Raw genomic sequence first — 25861 nt, forward strand, 5'->3', positions numbered from 1 at the left:
TTTTTTTTTTTTTTTTTTTTTTAGGGCAACAAAGACTTTAACATGCTAATAGCCTCCTTCCATGTTTCTTAACATGCCTCTTACCATCTCTTTTAGCATGCCCACAGTCTCTGATCACCTATTGTAGCATGCCCACAGTCTCTGATCACCTCTTGTAGCATGCCCACAGTCTCTGATCACCTCTTGTAGCATGCCCTCAGTCTCTGATCACCTCTTGTAGCATGCCCTCAGTCTCTGATCACCTCTTGTAGCATACCCACAGTCTCTGTCCATTTCTTGTAGTGTGCCCTCAGTCTCTGATCACCTCTTGTAGCATACCCACAGTCTCTGTCCATCTCTTGTAGTGTGCCCTCAGTCTCTGATCACCTCTTGTAGCGTGCCCACAGTCTCTGTCCATCTCTTGTAGTGTGCCCTCAGTCTCTGACTACCTCTTGTACCCTGCTCATAATCTCTAATCATCTCTTATAGCATGTCTACACTCTTTGATAATTTCTCTTAACATGCCCATAACCTCTTACCATCTCTTGTAGTATGCCCACCATCTCTAACCACCTCTTGTACCATGCTCATAGTCTCTGATCATCTCCTATAGCAAGTCTGCAGTTTTTGATCATCACTCTTAGCATGCCCATAGCCTCTTATCACTAGTAGCATGCCTATGGTCTATGGCCATTTATTGTAGCATGCCCATGATTCCTGACCATCGCTTGTAGAATGCCCACAGTCTCTGACCATCTCCTGTTGCATGTCTGCAGTCTCTGGCATCTTTCTATAACATTACCTTTACTAAATATTATGTGGTGATGCCATGGCCTGACTTGAGGCTCCCTATTTTAAGAAAATGGACACCAGTGACTTAGTGCCGGTTCACACTAATACGACTTGTCAGGCGAGTCAGAGCATCTTCCGGCGCTTAGCTGACCCCTCGGCTCTCTCCTCGGCCCAGCTGACAGCTCCAGTGGGGGGGGGGGGGGCCGAGTACGACCGCCGACATCAGCCAGGGAGGAGGTGAAGAGAGGAGAGAGAGAGAGAGCCGAGCGGTCAGGTGATCACTGGGAGCCGCTCGGATTTAGGTACAAATCGCAAATTTTTTCTATGACACAGGGACACTTATTCTTATATTACAGAGGGAATTAGATGATTTTAAATAAATATGAGAGCAGCAGGAGTGGAGGGATGGCACTGATGAGCAGACAGGCAGGGAGGGGAGGGAGGAGAGGACAGTGCAGGGCTGCGGATGATGGAGGCACGTAAGCTGACCACGGTTTCAGGGCTCAGCAGCCATGATATACCCTAGTCAGTGTACAGAGGTGGGTATGGTATTAACTGGCAGGATCAGCCAGTTTTTTTAGGTGTTACAGGAGGTTAAATGACACAGCACAAGCACTGTGCTGTATAACATGCTTTTAAGGGAAAAGGATCTGTTTTTTTTTTTTTTTTTTTTTTTTTTTTTTTTTTTTTTTTTTTTTTTTTTAGGGTAACAAAGACTTTAAACATGCTAATAGCCTCCTTCCATGTTTCTTAACATGCCTTTTACCATCTCTTTTAGCATGCCCACAGTCTCTGATCACCTATTGTAGCATGCCCACAGTCTCTGATCACCTCTTGTAGCATGCCCACAGTCTCTGATCACCTCTTGTAGCATGCCCACAGTCTCTGATCACCTCTTGTAGCATGCCCTCAGTCTCTGATCACCTTTTGTAGCATGCCCTCAGTCTCTGATCACCTCTTGTAGCATACCCACAGTCTCTGTCCATCTCTTGTAGTGTGCCCTCAGTCTCTGATCACCTCTTGTAGCGTGCCCACAGTCTCTGTCCATCTCTTGTAGTGTGCCCTCAGTCTCTGATCACCTCTTGTAGCGTGCCCACAGTCTCTGTCCATCTCTTGTAGTGTGCCCTCAGTCTCTGACTATCTCTTGTACCCTGCTCATAATCTCTAATCATCTCCTATAGCATGTCTACACTCTTTGATAATTTCTCTTAACATGCCCATAACCTCTTACCATCTCTTGTAGTATGCCCACCATCTCTAACCACCTCTTGTACCATGCTCATAGTCTCTGATCATCTCCTATAGCAAGTCTGCAGTTTTTGATCATCTCTCATAGCATGCCCATAGCCTCTTATCATCACTAGTAGCATGCCTATGGTCTATGACAATTTATTGTAGCATGCCCATGATTCCTGACCATCGCTTGTAGAATGCCCACAGTCTCTGACCATCTCCTGTTGCATGTCTGCAGTCTCTGGCATCTTTCTATAACATTACCTTTACTAAATATTATGTGGTGATGCCATGGCCAGACTTGAGGCTCCCTATTTTAAGAAAATGGACACCAGTGACTTAGTGCCGGTTCACACTAATACGACTTGTCAGGCGACTTGGTCAGCCTGGCAAGTCGTGCACCGTTGCGGTCATTGAGTAGTACAGGACCGGTTCTAATAGGGAGCGACACAAGTCGCTCCAACTTAGAAAAAGGTGTCCTGTACTATTTCGGGGCAACCTGGAGGCGACTTGCATTGACATTCATTTTATGAAGTCCGTGCAAGTTGCGCCGAAGTCGCGCTGCTCGCGATTTCACAGGTCGCCCCCTAAGTCGGAGCGACCTAGTGTGAACCGGCACTAAGAGCTTCGTTCCTCGCATAGTTTAGGGCTTCTTCACACTATAACACGTCATAACGCATGTTAAAAGAGCAAGGCATGGTAATGCATTGTATGTGTATGTTGTGAAAATTTGCCATTCAATGTTAATTGCACCCCAACCCACATTTACAACAAAGCAGGACTCTTACAATTATAAAACCTTTTTTTTTTTTTACCTAAAACACTGACTTCAAAAAATATTGTCTTACAATGCCCGCAGGAAATATAAAATAATTTCACATAATTTCTTGCAATTTTGTTTTTATTGGATAGAGCAGAAAAGGGTTAGAGGGGGTTTTAATTGCTGTATGTGACCCTGGAAGAAATGGGAGATGTCTTTAGTGGGGATAGACAATTTTAGTAGTATGAGTATACTTCTATGTTTTTATTGCTGTCCGTGCCTTCCTGTTCATAACAGCAGATAAGCAAAAATCTCCTCAGAGTGGTCGCAGACAAAAATAAAATGCTGACATATAATTTAACTTTTCCCCACCTTATTTAAAACAAAAAAAAAAAAAAATGGCTGAGGGTTAACAACATATTCTCTCAAATATATATGATGCAAAATTCTGACATGAGAAAGCATTTTTAGGTATTCAAAACAATCTGCTGGTTCTGTCTGCTTATCTGAGGTCTGCAGAACTCAGAGGCCTTATCATCTAGAGGCCGCTAACATGTACATGACACGTAGACCTCAACACAAAGAGAGAGTAAGACGTATTTCATCTTACATCACTCCAAGACCATTGCACTACCGTATGATGTAAACCTGCTTGTTTTTGCTCAGTTTAGGTTAAAGGTGAACATTATTGTATTCTGGTAAAGCAAGTCAACCTGTTCAGCAATAGTTTCAGTTACAGGGGTTTGGTAAAATGATGTAACATGGCTGGGGGTGGTTACAATGCTCATTTTTTTTTATTCATTAGGTTAAAAAAAATAAAAAAATTATTTCAGTACCTGCTGAAAACGTGTAAGCTCTGGCTTTAAAGAGGTTGTAAACCTCCCAAAAAAAATAAATATTTAAAAACCTGAAAGACAAAGGCATAAGGAGCTAGTATGCATCACATACTAGCTCATTATGAAATACTTACCTTAGAACGAATCCCCCGCAGCGGCGCCCGCTCACCACTGACACGGTTGACTAGTTCACCTGTCTTCCTTCCGCGTTCGCATCCTCTGGCCATCTGATTGGCTAGAACCGTGATGAGGTCACTTCCGCGCATGCGCACGGGAGCCGCCGTTTATGGCACAGGGCTCTGAAGGAACGGCATAAGCGGCTGTTTCTTCAGAGCACATGCGCCAGTGATGTCACTGGCTGAATGCAAAGTAAATATCTCCTAAACGCTGCACGTTTAGGAGATATTTACAGTACCTATAGGTAAGCCTTATCATAGGCTTACCTATAGGTACAAGTTACAGAGGAAGCTTTCCTTCCTCTTTAATTCGTTTGCAGCTTACCTAAAGCCCATTTAAAACTGCATTACTATTTTAGACTACCATGCACACAAGGTGATTTCATTACAGACTAAACAGTGTTGTCACCTTGTTAAAGGAAGTAGAGAATCAAAGAGTCTACTAATAGAATCAACAGGTAATAAAACAGGGGGAGTCAGAAAAAGAACTGCTGTGTTAATGCTATTGACAGACTGCATTATAAAATATACTCGTGTGTGTGTATATAGTCTATATATATATATATATATATATATATATATATATATACACAGTATCTCACAAAAGTACACCCCATACATATTTTATTATATCTTTTCATGCGACAACACTGAAGAAATGACACTTTGCTACAATGTAAAGTAGTGACTGTACAGCTTGTATAACATCTGAACCAAATATGTTTATTTTGGTCTCATCAGACCACAGGACATGGTTCCAGTAATCCATATCCTTAGTCTGCTTGTCTTCAGCAAACTGCTTTCTTGTGCATCATCTTTAGAAGAGGCTTCCTTCTGGGACAACAGCCATGCAGACCAATTTGATGCAGTGTGCAGCGTATGGTCTGAGCACTGACAGGCTGACCCCCCCACACCTTCAACCTCTGCAGTAATGCTGGCAGCACTCATACATCTATTTCCCAACGACAACCTCTGGATATGACTCTGAGCACGTGCACTCAACTTCTTTGGTTGACCATGGCGAGGCCTGTTCTGAGTAGAACCTGTCCTGTTAAACTGCTGTTTAACAGGACAGGTTCTAGCCACCGTGCTACAGCTCAGATTCAGGGTCTTGGCAATCTTCTTATAGCCTAGGCCATCTTTATATAGAGCAACAATTCTTTTTTTCAGATCCTCAGAGAGTTCTTTGCCATGAGGTGCCATGTGGATCTTCCAGTGATCAGTATGAGAGAGTGAGAGCGATAACACCAAATTTAACACACCTGCTACCCATTCACACCAAAGACCTTGAAACACTAACGAGTCACATGACACCGGGGAAGGAAAATTACTATTGTGGCCCAATTTGGACATTTCCACTTAGGGGTGTACTCACTTTTGTTGCCAGCAGTTTAGACATTAATGGCTGTATGAGTTATTTTGAAGGGACAGCAAATTTACACTGTTATACAAGCTGTACACTCACTACTTTACATTGTAGCAGTGTCATTTCTTCAGTGTTGTCACATGAAAAGATCTAATAAAATATTTACAAAAATGTGAGGGGTGTACTCACTCTTGTGAAATACTGTAGCTACACACACACTATATTACCAAAAGTATTGGGACGCCTGACTTTACACGCTCATGAACTTTAATGGCATCCCAGTCTTAGTCCGTAGGGTTCAGTATGAGTATCAGTTTGAGTTGGCCCACCCTTTGCAACTATAACAGCTTCAACTCTTCCGGGAAGCATGTCCACAAGTGTGTGAGTATGTTTTGTGGATGCAACAGCAAAAAAGGTATGGGGAATTTAAAAAAATTAATGGGGGGGGGTAAGGGGGTCTGGGGTAAGGACTCACCCCAGCCTGCTGGTTTGTTAATGAAGGAACAGCAGCACATTGCTTAGGTCAGGGGTGGGGAACCTTTTTTTCTGCCGAGGGCCATTTGGGTATTTTTAAAATCATTTGGGGGCGGTACAAAATTATCAACTTGTGCCTGTTATATTTGGTCAAACATTTAATTAACTCACCCCTAATATGATGGCTGCAACTGCTTCTCTTTGGTGAGGTGTGTGATGATAGATGGTATTGATGATGATGATGCTACTGTCGTGTTTACCACGACAGCTGGGTCTTCCCCAGCCCCACCCAATAATCTGTCCACCAGATCAGTGATGAGCCGAACCCGAGCGCCTGGTAAACAGCATACTGTTCGGCGATTGCGGTCTTTTTGACAGAATGCCCTCTCTGTCCTTCTAATAATTGAGTCCCCTACCACAAAAATCTGTCTTTCCTTACCCTTAGCCTCGCTCCCACTCCTACTGGAGGAGTTCTTCCCCTGGCAGCTAGGGGCATCGCTCTGCTCCAGCAATGCTGGTCCCTGACTGGTTTCTCCAACATCACGCTATAAGGCGTATTTATTGTGATGTTCCAGCCCAGGACCGGCCTCCTTGACTCTTTCCCCTCTACCCTTCCTAACAGTCACCCAACTACTCTGCTCTGGTGCCTGCACCACTGTATCTTCACCCGCCACTGTGTTGGCTCCTGTCGGCAGCTGCCAGTTACATTCCCAGCTCTCCTTTAGTATGGAGATTCTTCTCAGTGTTGCCAGTTGCTTCCCTAGATTCAGGACCTGAGCTTTCAGGGAAGCAACGTGCTTACATTTTGTGCAGCTGTATTTGCCCTCGATTGGATGATCGAGAAATGCATACATGCCACAAGATGTGCACCGAATCGCATCTCCACACCTGCCAGGCATGGTACCCACTAATATAATGGGGATTGAGAATTTATCTCTGTCGAATTTGCTGTTTACTAGCTTCCTGACTCTAATTTCTCAGCCCACAGTTACTCCTCAGTCACACACAGTTACTCAGCAGTGTTCAACACTCAACACTACTCAGTTACGCCACAGTACTCAACAATACAGCTACTCATCAAAGGTTCAGGCTGGTGGTGTAATGGCGTGGGGGATATTTTCTTGGCAAACTTTGGGCCCCTTAGCAGGCCCGGACTGGGACAAAAAATAGGCCCGGGCATTTTGGACTGAGCAGCCCAGGAGGGGGGCGTGATGGGGGCGTGGCTGGGGCGGGGCGTTCATCGGGATGGTTGATGACAGGATTTAATGTTCCAGGATGTTTGGATTCGATTACGGTACCTTTTTTTAGTTTAATCTGACAGACTGGGTCCAATTTAGATCAGAGCTGCCATATGATGCTGTTTATTTTTGTCTTAAGGCCCGTACACACGTACCGATCGTCGGCATACAAACGTCGGTGGACGAAGGATCTGCCGATTGTACGCGTGTTAGTATGGTGCCTCCGACAGATGTCTGCGCACAATCCGCGGACAAAAGTCTTTCTTGCAAACATGAAAATTTTTGTATGCCGACACCAGAACGGACGATTGTTCGCCTGTCAGTACACAATTCGGCCGACAGACCGCAGATTTGCAAGACTGGGCATGCTCAGAAAATAGAAAACACAGGGAAAGTTAACCATTACATGACATCACTTCTGCAGTCGGCGGACAAAATTCTTGTGCTGTCCTTGTGCTGTCTTTGCACTTTTCAGCAGACACCGACATCCCGGGGAGAAAAGAGGAACATTTGTATGCCGACCATCGGTACGTGTGTACGGGGCTTTACTCTAATCAAGGGGTAGACAACCTTTTTGACCACAGTGTGCCGAAAAATGTTTTCAAAGAAATTGGGAGTGCCAGATACATAAAAAACAACTGTCAACTTCATATAAAGTAACTGCTGTAAACCGCTTGAATAATAGTAAGAAATCAAGTGAGCTTTGCACCTTCACAAATCAGATCAGTCCCAATTCCTGCACCTTCACAAATCAGATCACCCCAATTCCTGCACTATCACACCTCAGATCACCCCAATTCCTGCACTATCACACCTCAGATCACCCCAATTCCTGCACCTTCACACCTTAGATCACCCCAATTCCTGCACCTTCACACCTCAGATCACCCCAATTCCTGCACTATCACACCTCAGATCACCCCAATTCCTGCACTATCACACCTCAGATCACCCCAATTCCTGCACTATCACACCTCAGATCACCCCAATTCCTGCACCTTCACACCTTAGATCACCCCAATTCCTGCACCTTCACACCTCAGATCACCCCAATTCCTGCACTATCACACCTCAGATCACCCCAATTCCTGCACCTTCACACCTCAGATCACCCCAATTCCTGCACCTTCACACCTCAGATCACCCCAATTCCTGCACCGTCACACCTCAGATCACCCCAATTCCTGCACCTTCATACCTAACACCAGTCCCTATTCCTGCACTTTCACACCTCAGATCACCCCAATTCCTGCACTATCACACCTCAGATCACCCCAATTCCTGCACCGTCACACCTCAGATCACCCCAATTCCTGCACCGTCACACCTCAGATCACCCCAATTCCTGCACCGTCACACCTCAGATCACCCCAATTCCTGCACCTTTACACCTCAGATCACCCCAATTCCTGCACTATCACACCTCAGATCACTCCAATTCCTGCAACTTCACACCTCAGATCACCCCAATTCCTGCAACTTCACACCTCAGATCAGCCCCAATTCCGGCACTATCACACCTCAGATCACCCCAATTCCTGCACCTTCACACCTCAGATCACCCCAATTCCTGCACCTTCACTCCTCAGATCAGCCACAATTCCTGCACCTTCACACCTCAGATCACCCCGATTCCTGCACTTTCTCACCTCAGATCACCCCGATTCCTGCACTTTCTCACCTCAGATCACCCCAATTCCTGCACTTTCTCACCTCAGATCACCCCAATTCCTGCACTGTTACACTTCAGATCAGTCACTGCTAGAAAACATGTGCCATGCGGCATGCCAGTTTGCTTGTTACATGTGATGTGACAGCCAGGTGCACATTTCCAAGTTGAAAATGTGCACCTGGCTGTCACATCACATGTAACAAGCAAACTGGCATGATGGCACATGTTTTCTAGCACTAGTGACAGAGTGTAGCTGTTTTCTGTTTTTTACGCCTGCCTGCTGCTAAGCCAGAAGTGAGCAATGCTCTGCCGGAGGCCAGAACCACAAATCCCAGCAGTGTTGTGTTTGTTTTTGTGCCCTTTCTTTATATGACACATGTTCTAGCAGTAAGGGCTCTTTCACACGGGCGATCCGATCAGATCCAGTTCCTGTCAGTTTTTTAGGCGGATCTGATCTAATCCTCCATGCAGCTCTATGGGGCAGTGGATGTCAGCGGAGACACCTCTGCTGACATCCGCTGCCATCCGTATCCGATCCTGTCCGTTAAATCTGGACGGATGGAAACCCTATTTTTCCATCCGTTCAGTAATCGGATCGGATCGGATCTGATGAGAGCGGACAGGCGGTCCGCTCTCATCCGATCCCCCATAGAGGGCAGCGGGGGCTGAGACACCTCCCTCTCCGCTCTGCAAGCGGAGACGGAGCTGTCATCCGCCGGCTCAGCGGGGATCGCGGATCCTACGGAGGCGGACCGTGTGAAAGAGCCCTAAGTGTGTAGCTGTTTTGAAAACAGCTACACACTCACTATCACTGCTGCTAGAAAACATGTGCCATGCGGCATGCCAGTTTGCTTGTTACATGTGATGTGACAGCCAGGTGCACATTTTCAAGTTGAAAATGTGCACCTGGCTGTCACATCACATGTATCAAGCAAACTGGCATGGCACATGTTTTCTAGCAGCAGTGACAGTGTGTAGCTGTTTTCTGTTTTTTACGCCTGCCTGCTGCTAAGCCAGAAGTGAACAATGCTCTGCCGGAGGCAAGAACCACAAATCCCAGCAGTGTTGTGTTTGTTTTTGTGCCCTTTCCTTACATGGCACATGTTTTCTAGCAGCAGTGAGACTCCGTTCACACTAGGGCGACGCTACTTGCCGGGGCGACCTCACAGGTCACGGTGCGCAGCTCACACCGCGACCTCGGAGCGGCCGGCACAGACTTCATATCATTGAAGTCAATGCAGGTCGCTCCAGGTCGCCCCAAAGAAGCTCCGGAACCTTTTTCTAAGTCGGAGCGACTTGTGTCGCTCCTATTAGAACGGGTCTGCAGCTTCTCTATGGCAGGCGACCTACGGCGACCAGGTCGCCTGACAGGTCGCCCCAGTGTGAACCGGCTCTGACAGTGTGTGTGTCGCTGTTTTCAAAACAGCTACACACTCACTGCTAGAAAACATGTGCCATGTAAGGAAAGGGCACAAAAACAAACACAACACTGCTGGGATTTGTGGTTCTGGCCTCCGGCAGAGCATTGCTCACTTCTGGCTTAGCAGCAGGCAGACGTAAAAAACAGATAACAGTCAGCTACACACTGTCACTGCTAGAAAACATGTGCCATCATGCCAGTTTGCTTGTTACATGTGATGTGACAGCCAGGTGCACATTTCCAAGTTGAAAATGTGCACCTGGCTGTCACATCACATGTAACAAGCAAACTGGCATGATGGCACATGTTTTCTAGCAGTGACAGTTCCAGACCAGTCTGACCAGAACACTGCTCTGCCAATGGAGGCCAGCTCAGAACCACAAATCCCAGCTGTTGTTGCTGTTTTTGTGCTGCCTGCGGCTGCCCTTTCCTTACCTTGTTGCAGCAGTCAGCCCTTGGCTCGTCGTCCTGTCTCTCACTCTGCTCAGCTGTCTGCGGTGCGGCGCCGGCGACTTCATTCCCGCTTCTTCCTGAATCAAGCAGGGGCCAGGGGGTGACGGTCCCCGGCCTCTAGCTCCACCCCTTCACCTTCAGTCACCTGACGCCGGTCCACCCCTCCAGTCCAGAGCGCCTACATTGGATGCCGCTGCAATCCGACGTGACAGTGGCCGGCGGCCGCAGTGAGCGGCGCTGGGCTCAGCTCAGCATCAGCCGGCTGCCAGCTGAGCCCAGGCAGTGCTAGGACTCAGAGTGAGCGGCCACTGGCGGGGAGTCAGGGACAGCGGCGGGCGGCCCTCAGTCTCCGCGGAATCGGCCGCGGGGGGGCCAGCAGCGGCCGGCATCGGGACACAGACAGTGACACTGTCTGACAGACTGAGAGCGGAGGCCCCGGCCCACCGGGCATCTGCCCGGTCTGCCCTATGGTCAGTCCGGCCCTGCCCCTTAGTACCAATTGAGCATCATATATATGCCACGATCTACCTGAGTATTGTTGCTGACCATGTCCTTCCCTTTATGACTATAATGTACCCATCTTCCAGCAGGATAATGCACCATGTAACAAAGCTCAAATCATCTCACCACTGGTTTCTTGAACATGAGAGTGAGTTCACTATACTCCAATGGCCTCCACAGTCACCAGATCTCAATAGAGCACCTTTGGTATGTGGTAGAATGGGAGATTCGCATCATTGACGTGCAGCCGACAAATCTGCAGCAACTGCGTGATGCTTTCATGTTAATATGAACCAAAAAAAAAAAGAAGACCTGGTGTAGCAACTGACTCAAACCAGTGAAGTTCACATTATTCAACCATTCACTGGCATTAGAGTGAACTTTACTAGCTTCTTTGGACCCATTCCATGCTTGTCAAATGTCGCATTCTTGTGTGTTGTGGCAACACATGCTAAAGCACACACATTAACACAGGTTGCCACATCACATGGCAATGCATCTGCTTCATGTGTGTTGTAGTGCCATTTATTGAGAATGACACGCCTACATATTGTATAGTGGGGCCCAATGCTCAGTGGTGCACCACAACTCATACACATGAAAGTTAAAGCATATCTAAACCCAAAAGCAATAATTTAGCAGTACTTAAGTGTGGGGGCTACATTCGTTTTCTTTTTTTTTTTTTTTTACTTTATTTTCACCTGGAGGTCTGGCCCAGGAGGTCTGTTTTCAACTTCAACAGACCAAGCTCTCCAGCAAAAATGGAGAGTTAAGACAAACTATTCAGCACTGACAGGGGTGCTTACATTGGTAACTGCTTATAAAGTGTTAGCTTGAGTTTGGCTTTAATTTTGTAGCCAAGTCCATCTAAATTTGCTACTGTATTTGCCACTTCTCTCCCCACAGGTTGGCAATGCTGCTGTCCAAGGGTGGCTCCACTGCACTTTAATAGAGAGGAGCCACCCTAAGACAGGAGGTGTGTTACTGGCAGCATCACCAGGTGAGAATAAAAGGGGAAAAAGGCCTAAAAATAAAACTAATTCAACCATCAATATATTACATTTTTGTTTTGGGGGTTAGTGTTGTTTTTGAAATGTCAGCAGAGCAGAAATAGAGCAGTTTATCTTTCAAAAGAATAAACATAAGAGGGGAAATCTTCCAAAGGGGCACACTAGGTATGGTGACAACCAGGGATTCCCCCACTTTGGATGAATATCCCGACTTCCTGGTTTGAGCCTGGGACAGGAAGTGAAGGTAAATCTCCCCAATAGAACACAGATGGCAAATAAAATAAAAAATAACAGAGGTCATGCCCCTCTTTATTCTTTACAAAATGAAAAATACTTTGCCTTCAGTACTGCTTAAAAAAAAAAAAAAAAAGAATAATCGGATGTAAACTTTATATGTGCATCATATGGTATAAGAGCCCAAATGGTGTCTGTGTTCATATGTTTAAGCTCTCTAATTTGCTAAAATGGTATTCAGTAGGACTGTATTTGTAAAAATTGTAGTTTGAGGTCTCAGCGCAATAAAAAAAAAAAATGACCGTATGGTTCCAGAAAACAGTACCTGCCATAGAGGACCCCAAAATGAACACTCAGCACTTACAGATGTTGGCAAGGCATGCTGGGACTAGTGGTCCCTGAGCTGCTGGAACTCAGTTGCCCAGCCCTGACAGACAGAGCAGGGAATTAAAGGATTAACGTGTAACAAGCCTTTCTGTGATTAAAGACAAACCTTACAGCATCATCGCCAAAGATCCTGGGCTGAGTCGGGATCCTAACAAGTGGACGGCGTGTCTGAACACAAATACAGGTATTAGAGGAGGACAACGCCAGGGGAGCCGAGGCCTCTGTTCTGCCATGCTGTAAAGCAGCCTATAAACCAGCTACAAACAGCTTCTCAGAATTGTTCCGGGAATTCCCAGGACACCCGATCCCCACAGCGCGCTGCTGCTGTCACTCCATCATTCCAAACTGGTGCCTTTTATTATGTCCTTTAAAATAACTTTGATATAAAGTAGTTGACTAGATTTATATAAGATTTATATAAAAGCCAAATTATAATTCACAGAATAAATTGCTGTAGGGTTCAATTTATTTGCCTCTAGATGATGGAACTTTTTTCTCCCTGGAGGGTCTGTAACTCAGTCATTATGCTACCTATAAGGCACATCTAATAATGAACTCTGCTGCTATTAAAAAGCAGAATATTTATGTAAAGTGGAACTAAACCTATAGATCAGTGGCGGCTGGTGCTCAAAATTTGGGGGGGGGGGCGCAAACAGAAAAATGTAATAGGCATTGCTTTGCGGCAAAAAACACTGTAAAAAATTGTGTGACTTTGAGGTCGCAAAAGTGGGAAAGGAGCCTTCAGTAATTAAGGTATAGTGTGCCCCCTTTCAATGCAGAGAGACCAGCGTGCCCCCTTTCAATGCAGAGAGACCAGCGTGCCCCCTTTCAATGCACAGTGACCAGCGTGCCCCCTTTCAATGCACAGTGACCAGCGTGCCCCCTTTCAATGCACAGTGACCAGCATGCCCCCTTTCAATGAACAGTGACCAGCGTGCCCCCTTTCAATGCAGTGACCAGCGTACATGCCCCCTTCAATGGAGTGACCAGCGTACATGCCCCCTTCAATGGAGTGACCAGCGTACATGCCCCCTTCAATGCAGTGACCAGCATACCATTCCCCCAATGCAGAGATCAGCGTACATGCCCCCAATGCAGTGACCAGCATACATGCCCCCAATGCAGTGACCAGCGTACATGCCCCCAATGCAGTGACCAGCGTACATGCCCCCAATGCAGTGACCAGCATACATGCCCCCAATGCAGAGATCAGCGTGCGTTCCCCCAATGCAGTGACCAGCATACATGCCCCCAATGTAGTGACCAGCATATATGCCCCCAATGCAGAGTACATGCCACCAATGCAGAGATCAGCGTGCGTGCCCCCAATGTAGTGACCAGCATACATGCCCCCAATGCAGAGATCAGCGTGCTTGCCCCCTTACCTACCTGGAGCAGCAGCGGCGGCGGCGGGTGGCTTCTTCTCAGTCCCGGTGACCGGCGGCGCGTCTCCACGAGTCTTTCCAGCGGCGGGCGGCTTCTTCTGAGTCCCGGTGACCGGCGGCACGTCTCCACGAGTCCTTCCGCTCCCGCCTCCTCCTCGGCCAATGGCAAGGGGTTTGCCTTGCAGCCAAACAGGAAGCGCATATCGGACACGCTTCCTGATTGGCCAGGAGGAGGATCGGTGTGACAATAGCGAATTTTCATTCGCTATTGTCACACAATGGTTGCGCCCGGGTCCACCCTTTGCATCGCCCTATTAGAGCCTCTGGCTCTAATCAGGTGATGCAAAAAAAAAAATCCCATTGAACTCCATGCGTCTGGCACCCCTGCATACAGATTAGGGGGCCGGACGCATGGATGGGGGGGGGGGGGGCGGCGCCCCTGTGCCCTCTGTACACCGGCTGCCACTGCTATAGATACAACCATTTAAAGGCTGTCACAGTTGCTTGTGCTCTCAACCAAACTAAAGTCATCAAAAAGATCACCAAAAGGGATCAGTGTCATAACCGATCACATGTGCAACACCATGGCAACGGCAGAGCAAGCAGAAGTTAAGATGGTAGCTGTAAAGCATAGGAAGGTTTAGTTCCACTTTAAAGTGTAAGTAAACCCATCCATTTAACAGTTTCAAAAAACAGTTACGTGCCAGAAATGTAACACTCCTATTGGTTGTGCTCTCAAACTGTCAAACCATCCAATGGCTGGTGTCCTAACTGATCACATGTGCAGCATCATGGCAGTTGTAGATTAAACAGAGGCCAAGATGGCAGCTTACTTGGCTGAAAACAATAGGAAGGTTTACTTCCACTTTAAATTGAGCCTCAGCAGAAATCTTCAAAGTGACATTGAACTCTGGTTTAACCTCCTCCCACCCATGCAATAGCTAAAAGATGGCTACAGTGCGTGCTTCCATCTGGTAAGCTCTGTGATCGATGTGCCCTTCCATCCTTCTAATCACAGCGGCCCCTTATCACGTAATCACTTGTATCCAATCATATCTGATCACATGCAAACAGACTTGCCAGTTATCGGCGGGCCTTTCCTCCCACGCTGTGTCTGTGTGTGTAAAAAGGAGAGCTGGTAACTGGCAGGACTGCCAGTACATTGTTTATACTGATCATCAGTGCCCTGATTATCAGTGCAGCCTCATCAGTGCTACCTTATCAGTGCCTCCTTATCAGCGCACACCAGTGCAGCCTTATCAGTACACGCCAGTGCAGCCTCATAAGTGCTACCTCATCAGTACATGTCAGTGCTGCCTAATCAGTGCCACTCATCAGTGCTTCCTCATCAGTATACACCAGTGCAGCCTCATCAGCACACGCCAGTGCAGCCTCATCAGAGCTGCCCTATCAGTGCCTCCTCATTAGTGCACACCAGTGCAGCCTCATCAGTGCCACATCATGGCTGAAAATTGACCTGGGCAGGAAGGGGGTGAAAATGCAGTTGTGATGAGACCCTTGCTCGCTCGCTTCCGCTCTCCCGACACTCCTCTGTTTCTAGTGAGTCAGCTTGCAGATCGCAACGTCTGATGGTTTGGTCAACCAAGGCTCCGGGATCCGACCTACAGCTATGTGCCGTTCGGAATCCATTAGAACAAACACCAGGCAGGCTGTATGTAAGTTCAAACAGGAAGACGATTTATTGGAAGTACACAACACACTTATATACAGAATTTGGAACATCCTGCCCCCAACAACCGCTTTCCCATTGGTCAATTGCAAAGTACATGCCGTTCTCCTTCAGGTCCTCCGTAGCCATGCAAATGAGGACTTGAAAATGAGTCAGCAGGGATTGGTCCGATAGCTTGATTAGAAGGACTGTTATGTGTAATGAGACAGAAACCCCCAGGGGACAATCAATGTACACAATAGCCAGACACAGAACAATGGTTCCATAACGAGCCCCCAATACACATTACTCTGAGTGTCAATACATCCCTTAGCAGACAACAGGTGAGTTCATTAGCACACCCGACAATAGGTGAATGGAAAGCCACCTCAGACAAAAGCAACATTGTTAGACAGTCAGTCTCCTCATTGAACTTCCTGGAATGACCATAGTAGGAGTTGTACTTCAAGGTCAGAGACCTCATGGCAAATGGGAACAAATCTCAATATTTCTACATGGAGACCTTCCTGACAAATATGAAGCAATCCAAACCATCACCCATCTGTCCTTAAATTCCAGTGACGGTGAACACCGTCACAGCTGTATTAAAGTGGTTAAAAATAAATCTACTCAAGTATGTATTCTGATCTCAAAAATGTCCCTTCTATTGCTCTCAGCATCCTCCAAATCTCCAAATTCCTTGTTTTCTCTGCTGTGATCGGACTTCCTGATAGAGGGTGGCTACATTGGTTCTCCTTGGTCCCACTGTACAGTCTAGGCAACATAGCTCTCCTCTCTTGCTTGCTCCCGAGACGGACTATGTGATGTGTAGAGAGCATAGAGCAGTACACATGATCACAACTAACGTGCACTGCTCCTTCCAGAGAAACAGAAGTGAGGGGGAAGAGGAAAGATTTGAGAGCTTGCGGATCATGCTACAAGGAGGCAGAAAAACACAGTAAGAAACTATTTCATGAAAATAGAATACATGGCCATTAAAGTATTATTAATCCTATAAACAAAGCCTTATATATGCAGATTACCAGTCCATAAATGTGGTGGCTGAATTAGTTTTCTTATTTTTTTTTTTTTTTGTCTTTCTTTCCTTTATTGTAACCTGGTGATCCAGCCAACAAAACATAAAAACCTAATGTAATTTGGTAACCTATGATGGGATTGTAGTGTGCTGCAGTCTTCTGTAAAAACATTGCCAGTAATGGTCTTAGGTTTGATGATTCACACTGATAATTATATCCAAAGGTTGGCACTTTTGTTCCTCCTACATTCCTTTATTGTCTCAGTCCAAACTACTCATGTATAGACCTCACTTTTCCCTGCTGTTATCCAACATTACTCAATTTTACGGAATTTTTAGGCATTTTTTTAATAAAAAAAATGATGTGTTTTAATTTATGACATTTATCATTATTATAGTAATACTTAGCACTTTAAAGCCTAGGTTCACACTGAGGCCGTTGAACTTCCTGAACTCGCACAATTTCCAGCCGGCATTTCAGCCCGTCTTCAGGGGCGATTTCACAGACATCTGCACAAATGTCTATGGAAATTGCCCCCCCAAAGTCTTCAAAAGTAGTACAGAAACTACTTTTGGGAATCGGTGCGGCACCCCAAAGTCGACTGGCGATTGGCTCCGATTTGACATGTGATTTGTCAAATCGGACCAATGAGAACGTGGGCTAAAACGTAGAAACTGAACACAGAAAAAGAAACCTGAGCGTCTAAAGATGCCAGATTAAGACAGTCAAACCTGGTCACTATGATATGAACCAGGGGGGGAAACAGCAATAGAGGAAGAGTAAAAACCACCATATTGTAGTATCATTAAAGAGGAGCTCCAGGCTCCTCCTTATAAATTTTAAGTCAGCAACTACAAATATCGAATATTTAATAAAAGGACAGTCACCTGTCCAGGGATCCAGTGCTGTCCTCACCCGAGCTATTTCTTCAATCGGCTTCTGGTCCAGACACCAGCATCTTAAGTAAGGGAAATCGACGGGGAAGCTGGTTTCCTACCAGGCATGTGTGAGCCGTGCGGCACTTTGTGAATGGTCCTACAGTCTTTTTGGATCTCTGATGTGTCCAAGAAGGCTGCAGGGGGGGACAACCTTCCACTCAGATCAGCATGGCGTTCTGTCCAGAAGTGGGAGCAGGTACCTGTCAAAACCAAATACCTGCTCCCCCCTTCCCCCCAAAAAGTGCCAAATGTGGCAAAGGATGGGGGGGAGGGTGCAAACAAGTGGACATTCTCCTTTTGGGTGAAGTTCTTCTTTAGTAAATATGCTTTATTAAAAGACAAATTTTTGCTCACAGGATATGTGACATGGCATGCACGGGGATTGCCAAGCAGAGAAAGAAAGACCATACACTGTTCTCAAGCCCTGGCCAGGGGTATCAATGTGAACTGAGGAAGCAGCTTCCTGGAAGCCTGCACCAATAGGTTGTGTTTAGCAATGCAGAAACCTCATTGGAATCGATCTTGTCCTAGATCACAGCCCCCCTACATGTGACGTCACTTAATAGACCATGCACAGGATCAGGGGCAGACTGGCAACTTTTGGCCCAGGGGGCAAGTACTTTGTACAAACCAAAGGCCCATGGTGCAGTGACTCAGCCCCCCTTCCACTCTCCCTCTTTCCGTCCTCCTCCTGAGTCCTGACCCCTATTCCAAGCTGAAGCCCTGCTCCAGATACTCTCTACTTACCAGCTGAATCTGGGTTCCCGACCTGGCCAGCAGGGGGTGGTTAGGGGGAGCTAGGACAGCTCGGTCAGGGCTGGCCAGAGGAGAAGAGTCTCCAGTGGGGCATGGAACTGGCCTCTGCTCAGACACAGTTTACACCATCCTTGCTGGGGGGGGGGGAGGCTTGCACTCTGTCCTTGTCTTCAACCCACACCCAGTAGGTCAGTGGCAGGGATTTTTTACTTCTCTACACCAGGAATCCTTTAAGCATGTCTGTGACAGAAGCAGTGCAGCCTTTTTACGGGGCATCAGAGTGGCCCAGGGGGCAATTGCCCCCCTGCTCCCTGGCCCAGTCCTCCCCTGCACAGGATGTGACTGCAGCTGATGAAAAGGTAGCCACCTCGAAACGCGTCCTGCTCATGCTCCAAAGAGTGACATCATATGGGGGCTGGGCTCTTTGGATGAGATAGTTTCCAGCGAGATTTCTGCATCACCGAGCACAGCCAGCCTATCAGTGCAGGCTTCCAGGAAACAGCTTCCCTGGTTTACATCCATGCCCCTGGCCAGGGCTTGTGGACGGTGTTTGGTCTTTCTATCCCCTTCATGGCAATCTACATGTGTGCCATGTCACACGCCCTGTAAATAGGAATTTGTCTTTTGATAAAGCACTTTTATTAATGATACTACTCTATGGTGGTTTGCTCTGTGGTTCTCCCTTCCGTTATTGACTATAATACTTAAAATACATTTTTACAACAAGTATAATTAAAAAGAAAATTATATGCAGCAAAAACTAGATTTAAGAGGATAGAGAGTTTTGTCTATGTGAGCTGACAGTCTAGAGCAGGGGTGCCAAACTCATTTTCATTGAGGGCAGCATCAGCATTATGGTTACCCTCAAAGGGCTGGTTGTATCTGTAGGATTAGATGTCCAGAGCACCCCGTCCCCCCCTCTTACATCAGATATAAATAACCAATCCGAAGTCAAGAGTCCCCTCACCCTCCATTACATCACAGTGCACCTCCGAGATGCCAGGAGGAAGCTGAGGGCGGAGCTTGGAAAAAGAAAGTTCAGGGTCTGGAGGAGGACCAGAGGAGGGCTTAATGCTGAGACCAGGGGGGGTAGAGATGAAGGGGTGCTGCAGCTGATAGGTTCAGGATCTGTAGGAGAAGTTCTGTCCTCCTCTCTGCTGGCAACTGCTGAGACAAAGTAGGGGCAGAGCTGAGGGGGAGGACAGATGCTAGGGCCAAATAAAATGGCCTGGAGAGCCGCATTTGGCCCCCGTACCTTGTGTTTGACGCATGTGGTCTTGAGCAATAACTGTAAGCATTTTCTGGTAAATATTAAATGAAAGTTTCAAGAGCCTGCATAAGTTTGAGGTTCCAAAACAGCTCTACTGCACCCTCTCAGACCAAGGTACCTCAAGATGGTAACAGGATGCCGCAGTTGATAAACTGGTAGGCACCCGAATACTGGAACACACAGTCTGGAGCAAGCCGAGATCAGCAAGTATAGTTCATGGTCAGAAAGAATTGTGGTAGGGGAGATAGCGGCTTATTGAACAGGCTTATGTTGGCACCTCCCCCAATAAGCAAAAATTGTGTGTAGAGGGTAAAGGCTTGTGCAGGTCTGCAGCACAAAGTAATGCAGGCCAACCACAAAACCTGGGGGTTTAAATGTGCCACATATACTAAAGAATATTTCCACACTTCCAGACAATATTTTAAAAAATATATAAAATACTAATTTTATTGGTTTATGTTTACAAAATTATAAACGAAAAAGGGGAAAGACATACATATACAGTACAAAAACAGTGTGTGAACAATGCAAATAGTATGTTAGTTACAATCCAAGAAGCCCAATAAATGGGACTATACAATCAAAAAGGGAGCTGGAACTACGCGTTTGCCCAGTGGTGACCAGGGGTCTGGCCAATACGCCCCACCCCCCCTTAAGCTCTCCTGACTGACCACTTTATATACAAAATCTCTCTTGTCTTCTTTCTATTTCATTGTTTCTGTCTTCTTTCCTTCTCCCTTTCCCTCTCCCCTTCTTTTTCCTTTCCTTCTTCCCACTTCTTTTTCTTCTTTCTTGCCCTCATATTGAATATGTCGCTAAAATGGGCAACATTGATAAAGTCTTGTTATAAAGATAGAGGTGAAACCTTACAAAGTAGAAAATATTGGATATACACTGGTCAAAAATAGAAAATACCATTTATAGTCATATAGACATAAAGAGTATATTAAATTTTGATATAAAATAGAACGTAATAAAATCTGTAATTGTTTTGGATTTTAACCTATATCTTTCAAATCTGTTGATGATAATGTGATATCTGTTTCTGAACACTAATGCATATGCCATTTACTTCTTAGAAAAATTAATGTTCTTAAACTTGCTGGAGCCCGAAGAAGCAATTTCTGCGAAACGCGTAGTTCCAGCTCCCTTTTTGTGGCACATTTAAACCCCCCAGGTTTTGTGGTTGGCCTGCATTACTTTGTGCTGCAGACCTGCACAAGCCTTTACCCTCATGGTCAGTTGGAATACCACACTGCATGCAGGTAGTGATGAGAGGACAGAGGTAAGGAACTGTCATCAGCAAGTTTGTGGAACCAGCAGTCAGGTCACAAGGGTAGTGATGAGGGACACAGGTCATGCAGTGGTCAGATGATCTGTATTTAAGTCTAATGACCTTACTCAGATCATAAGACTTAAAGGAGAAGTATAGCCAAAGCTAGTTTGGTTGTATATCTTCTATGGATCACAGGATTGCTGTCTATTCTGCTCTCCTGTGACCCGATTTTAGTAGAGAGCATGCTGAAGTCAGCTTTCTGCTGACGTCACAGAAGTTGGTCCAGGCACCGCGTCAATGGAAGTCGGGATCCGCCAGGTGCCTGGGCCAACACCTCTGATCGAGCTGCTGAGAGCCTGAACCGGTCGCTCCCCGCCCCTTCACAGCCTAGCACTCCAATGTGTGAGGAGGGGGCAGAGCAGAGAGCGGTGACTGACAGGCAGCAGCTCTCTGCCCGGGGACCTGTCAGAGCCGAGCGATCAGCGATGTTCGATCGCTCGGTACTCAGTGCATAGGTGCAGCACTGGACCGATGCTGAATCCACCTAGGTAAGTATAATTCTGGAAAAACCCAAAGCCATACATCTCTTTTAAATACAGTCATGAAGTAGTGAGAAGTACCCAAAAAACTGTAAACTCTATTGACTGTAATGCCATTGCACATATTACCTGAATATATTATCAACATTAAATATTAAGAAAAGAAAAAAACAGCTTAGTAGTTTATTCTTATGCGGTAGTGCAGTGTTAATTTTAATGTCAAATTTTGATATAGTTTAGTCATAGTCTTTTTTGACTTAAATGCCATTTTAGTTTTAGTCGTATTTTAGTCATCTGAATTGTTTTAGTTTAATTCATATTTAGTTGACTGAAATCTATTTAATTTAGTCTACGAAAATATTTTCGTCAACAAAAAGATAACTACCTAGCACCTGATTACCCTATTCTCCGTTACCACGCACTATTCTGGGACATAGCCACCTAGTGGCAGACTAGCTAACTGCACCTGCTTACGCATCATTGCATTTCACTATAAGGCCCACATACATATCCTTGAACATGCATCACTAGGCCAGTTGGACTCCAGACTTGGTCTTGCACATAAACCAGATCCCTGGTATGTTGTCTTATAGTGCCAAGTCTCCAAACAATTGATCATTTTATTTTTTTGTCTTACGAAATAAAAAGGAAAGGTGGAGTTGTGCTTTATGTATCCTCAGCCAACAAGGTAATTCAAGGTCCATGTTTTGAAAACTTTCAGTTTCCTGTTGAGTGAGCTTAGACCTTAAGCCTTTTCACATCATGGATCATTGTGTACATTGGACATGTCAAGTGTTTGTCTGACAATCCCTGAACTCTTAGGAAAATAAAACTTATCTTGAAAGACTGTTTACTGCAAATTTACCGATACTCCTCAGATGGGTACTGGAAAAGAACATACATAACAATGGCCACTGAGAGCTTTTCAAGGTGATGGATTTTGACTTTGCTAGCTAGCGTTTTGTTTAATTATTGTAGTCTGACCAAGCTCAAAGTATGGTGAAAAAGGTGTGTACACATGGCGTGTACGCATGGTGTGTACGCATGACAAGACCTTACTAGACTGGTGCATTGTTAAGTCTTGACTGTGAAAAATCTCAGACTTGGTTTAACCCCTAATTCAAAACCCAGTAATGTCAGGAGCCACAATGGAACTTTTACATCAGCGTCCTCCTAAATGTTGTGCGCTTGTTCAAGGTAGACACCGAAAGAACAAGGCCCTGGAGTACATACACTATATTACTATAATATTGGGACGCCTGCCTTTACATGCGCATGAACTTAAATGGCATCCTAGTCTTAGTCCATAGGGTTCAATATTGAACTCAATAGTCCAAATAATTTGGTGAGGGGGGGATTATGGTGTGGGGTTGTTTTTCAGGGATTGGGATGGCCCCTTAGTTCCAGTGAAGGGAACTCTTAAGGCATCAGCATACCAAGACATTTTGGACAATTTCATACTCCTAACTTTGTGGGAACAGTTTGGGGATGGCCCCTTCCTCTTCCAACATGACTGCACACCAGTGCACAAAGCCATGTCCATAAAGACATGAATGAGCGAGTTTTGGGTGGAGGAACTGGACTGGCGCCTGCACAGAGTCTTGACCTCAACCCAATAGAACACCTTTAGGCTCCATTCACACTGCCGTGACTTGTCAGGCGACTTGTCAGTCTGACAAGTCGCGGTCTGTCGCGGTCCATTGACTGCTACAGGACCCGTTCTAATAGGAGCGACACAAGTTGCTCCGACTTAGAAAAAGAGCGACTTGCATAGACATTCATTATATGAAGTCCGTGCAAGTCGCGCCGAAGTCACGGTGCACGGGACTTCACAAGTCGCCCCCGAAGTAGTACAGAATCGTGCCGCTTCAGTGTGAATGCGGTCTTAGGATGAATTAGAGCGGAGACTGCGACCCAGGCTTTCTCGTCCACATCAGTGCCTGACCTCACAAATGCTCTTCTTGAGGAATGGTCAAACATTCCCATAGACACACTCCTAAACCTTGTGGACAGCCTTCCCAGAAGTGTTGAAACTGTTAAAGCTGCAAAGGGTGGGACAACTCAATATTGAACCCTACTGATGCTACAGGGCCGCCCTCCTGTGTAGAATCGCACATATATACGTGATTCTACACTTTCACCTAGGGGGGCGCACGCACACACCGCCAGTGGCCCACTTCTGCTGTGATTACTCACAACAGAAGCCAATCTGCGGGTTTCAGGCACTGGATGTCTGCCGGCACCCACCGGGCAGAGGCACAGGCAGATCTCCATTCTAACAGGGGGACGGAATGGATTTTGTGTCCTGTGACACTGGTTAGGCACACAGTTAACCCTTTGATCACCCTAGATGTTTAACCTTTCCAGCCAGTGTCATTAGTACAGTGACAGTGCATATTTTTAGCACTGATCACTGTATTAGTATCACTGGTTCCCACAAAGTGTCAAAATGTCAGTTAATGTCAGTTAATGCAGTCCTGCTATAAGTTGCTGATCGCCGGCATTACTAGAAATTAAATAAATAAATAAAAATTGCAGTATATATATACCATAGGTTGTAGACACTATAATGTTTGCGCGAACCAATCAATATACGCTTATTGGGATTTTTCTTTACCAAAAATATGTAGCAGAATACATTTTGGCCTAAATTTGTGAAGACATTCGATTTTTAAAAAAAAATGATTAGCTATGTTTTATAGCAGAATGTAAAAAAAATATTGTTTTTTTTTCTTTTCAAAATTGTCGGTGTTTTTTTGTTTATAGCGCAAAAAACTAAAAAATCGCACAGGTGATCAAATACCACCAAAAGAAAGCTCTATTTGTGGGGGGGGAAAAAAATCAATTTTATTTGAGTACAGTGTCTAACAATCTCGGAATTGTCAGTTAAATAAATGCAGTGTCAAATCGCAAAAAATGGTCTGGTCAAGAAGGGAGGGTAAATCTTCCGGAGGTCAAGTGGTTAAAGGAAGCTGAAAAAAACAGACTTACTGGCCAGATCTTCAGGTATAAATAAAGGGGAAAAAAATAAAAAAAAAAAACAAAAAAACGAAAACGAATGTAGCAAAGACATCTAAGAATTGGTAAGATGCAATAACAGGGGTGGAGCCAAGTTGCGGCTCCATGTGTTAATGGACACACAGAGCTGCGGGTCAGGAGTGCGCCTGTTTGTGTGCCCCTGGAGCAAGCTGCTTTTGCTGTGGGGGCACCCGGCAGGAGGAAGGGGCCCAAGAAGAGGAGGATGTTCCGTGAAAAAACCATACCCGTGAGAAAACCATACCCTCGTCACTTCCAGTGCTCCTACGGAGGGTATGGATTTATCACGGTAGTTCCATTTGCGGCGCTTCGATTAAAACAGCTCCACTGCAACATAAATCATCTCCGCTCCTTCCCCTGTCACTTCCCTGATCTCCGGTAATAAATATAAAAGCGGATCACGGAGCCGCGATCGCCGTCATTTACCTCTCATACTCCCGCCGCCGCTTTTATATTTATTACCGGAGATGAGGGAAGTGACAGCGATAGGTGAGGAGATGATTTATGTTGCAGCCGAACTGTTTTAATGTACTAGCATTAAATTTCACACAGTGCCGTGAGTTTTTCCTAACCTCTGAGCATGGGCACTTGTCAAATTCTTTGATTGTCAATTAGGTATCCGGGGCTCTGAGCATGCGCACTGCTGCGCTGCTCAGCTGTTTCCCACAGGAAGTGACGAGGGTATGGTTTCTCCACGGGGTATGGAATTCTAACGTTACAGGGGATCTGGGATGCTTTGTGCAAAACCAACTGCACAGAGGAGGTAAGTATAACATGTGTGTTATTGTATCACTGCCCCCTTGAGGGGTGCTGGATATTACACTCTCGGGTCCCTCTGGCATTCACAGTTCAACACTTTACTTCTTGGCTCAGTCAATGATCAGTCCAGGGGTTTGTATTTGTTTGGTGTTTTATTTCAATTAGGGATGGGAGAAAGGAATAGTGGGATACTCCAAATTAACTATTCACAATGCGGAGGACTCCTACTTCTGATGATGCAGCCAGGCTGCTTTTCCACCCTGCCACTAGGTGAATTTGGATTGATGGACTAAATTATCTTCAGGACACTCTCCTAGTATACTCTCTCTTAACCACTGACACCTGTATACTGACTATCTCACTCCGGGGTGGCCCCCCTCAGGTCATGCTCCTTGACTCGATCCCCTGTACTCACGATACTGTTTTTCTAGGGTCTCCTGTGTCTCCCCCTCAGTCAGCTTTCCTGGACCTCTGGGTTCAGCTCCGTTCCTCTGGTCCTCAGGATGACCTCCTAATGCCACGTGCCACTGCTGCAGAGGAAGAGACAGCTGCCACTCTGCTCACCTGCCAAAGACCCCGCAGCACATGTGCTCCTGGCTTTTATACAGTATCCCAGAATGCACCGAGACAGCCTTTCACTACCAATCACCAGGACTGTATCAAAG

The sequence above is a fragment of the Pelophylax lessonae genome (genome assembly GCF_965119305.1).
Source record: "Pelophylax lessonae genome assembly, chromosome: 1".
In the NCBI taxonomy this organism is placed as follows: Eukaryota; Metazoa; Chordata; class Amphibia; order Anura; family Ranidae; genus Pelophylax; species Pelophylax lessonae.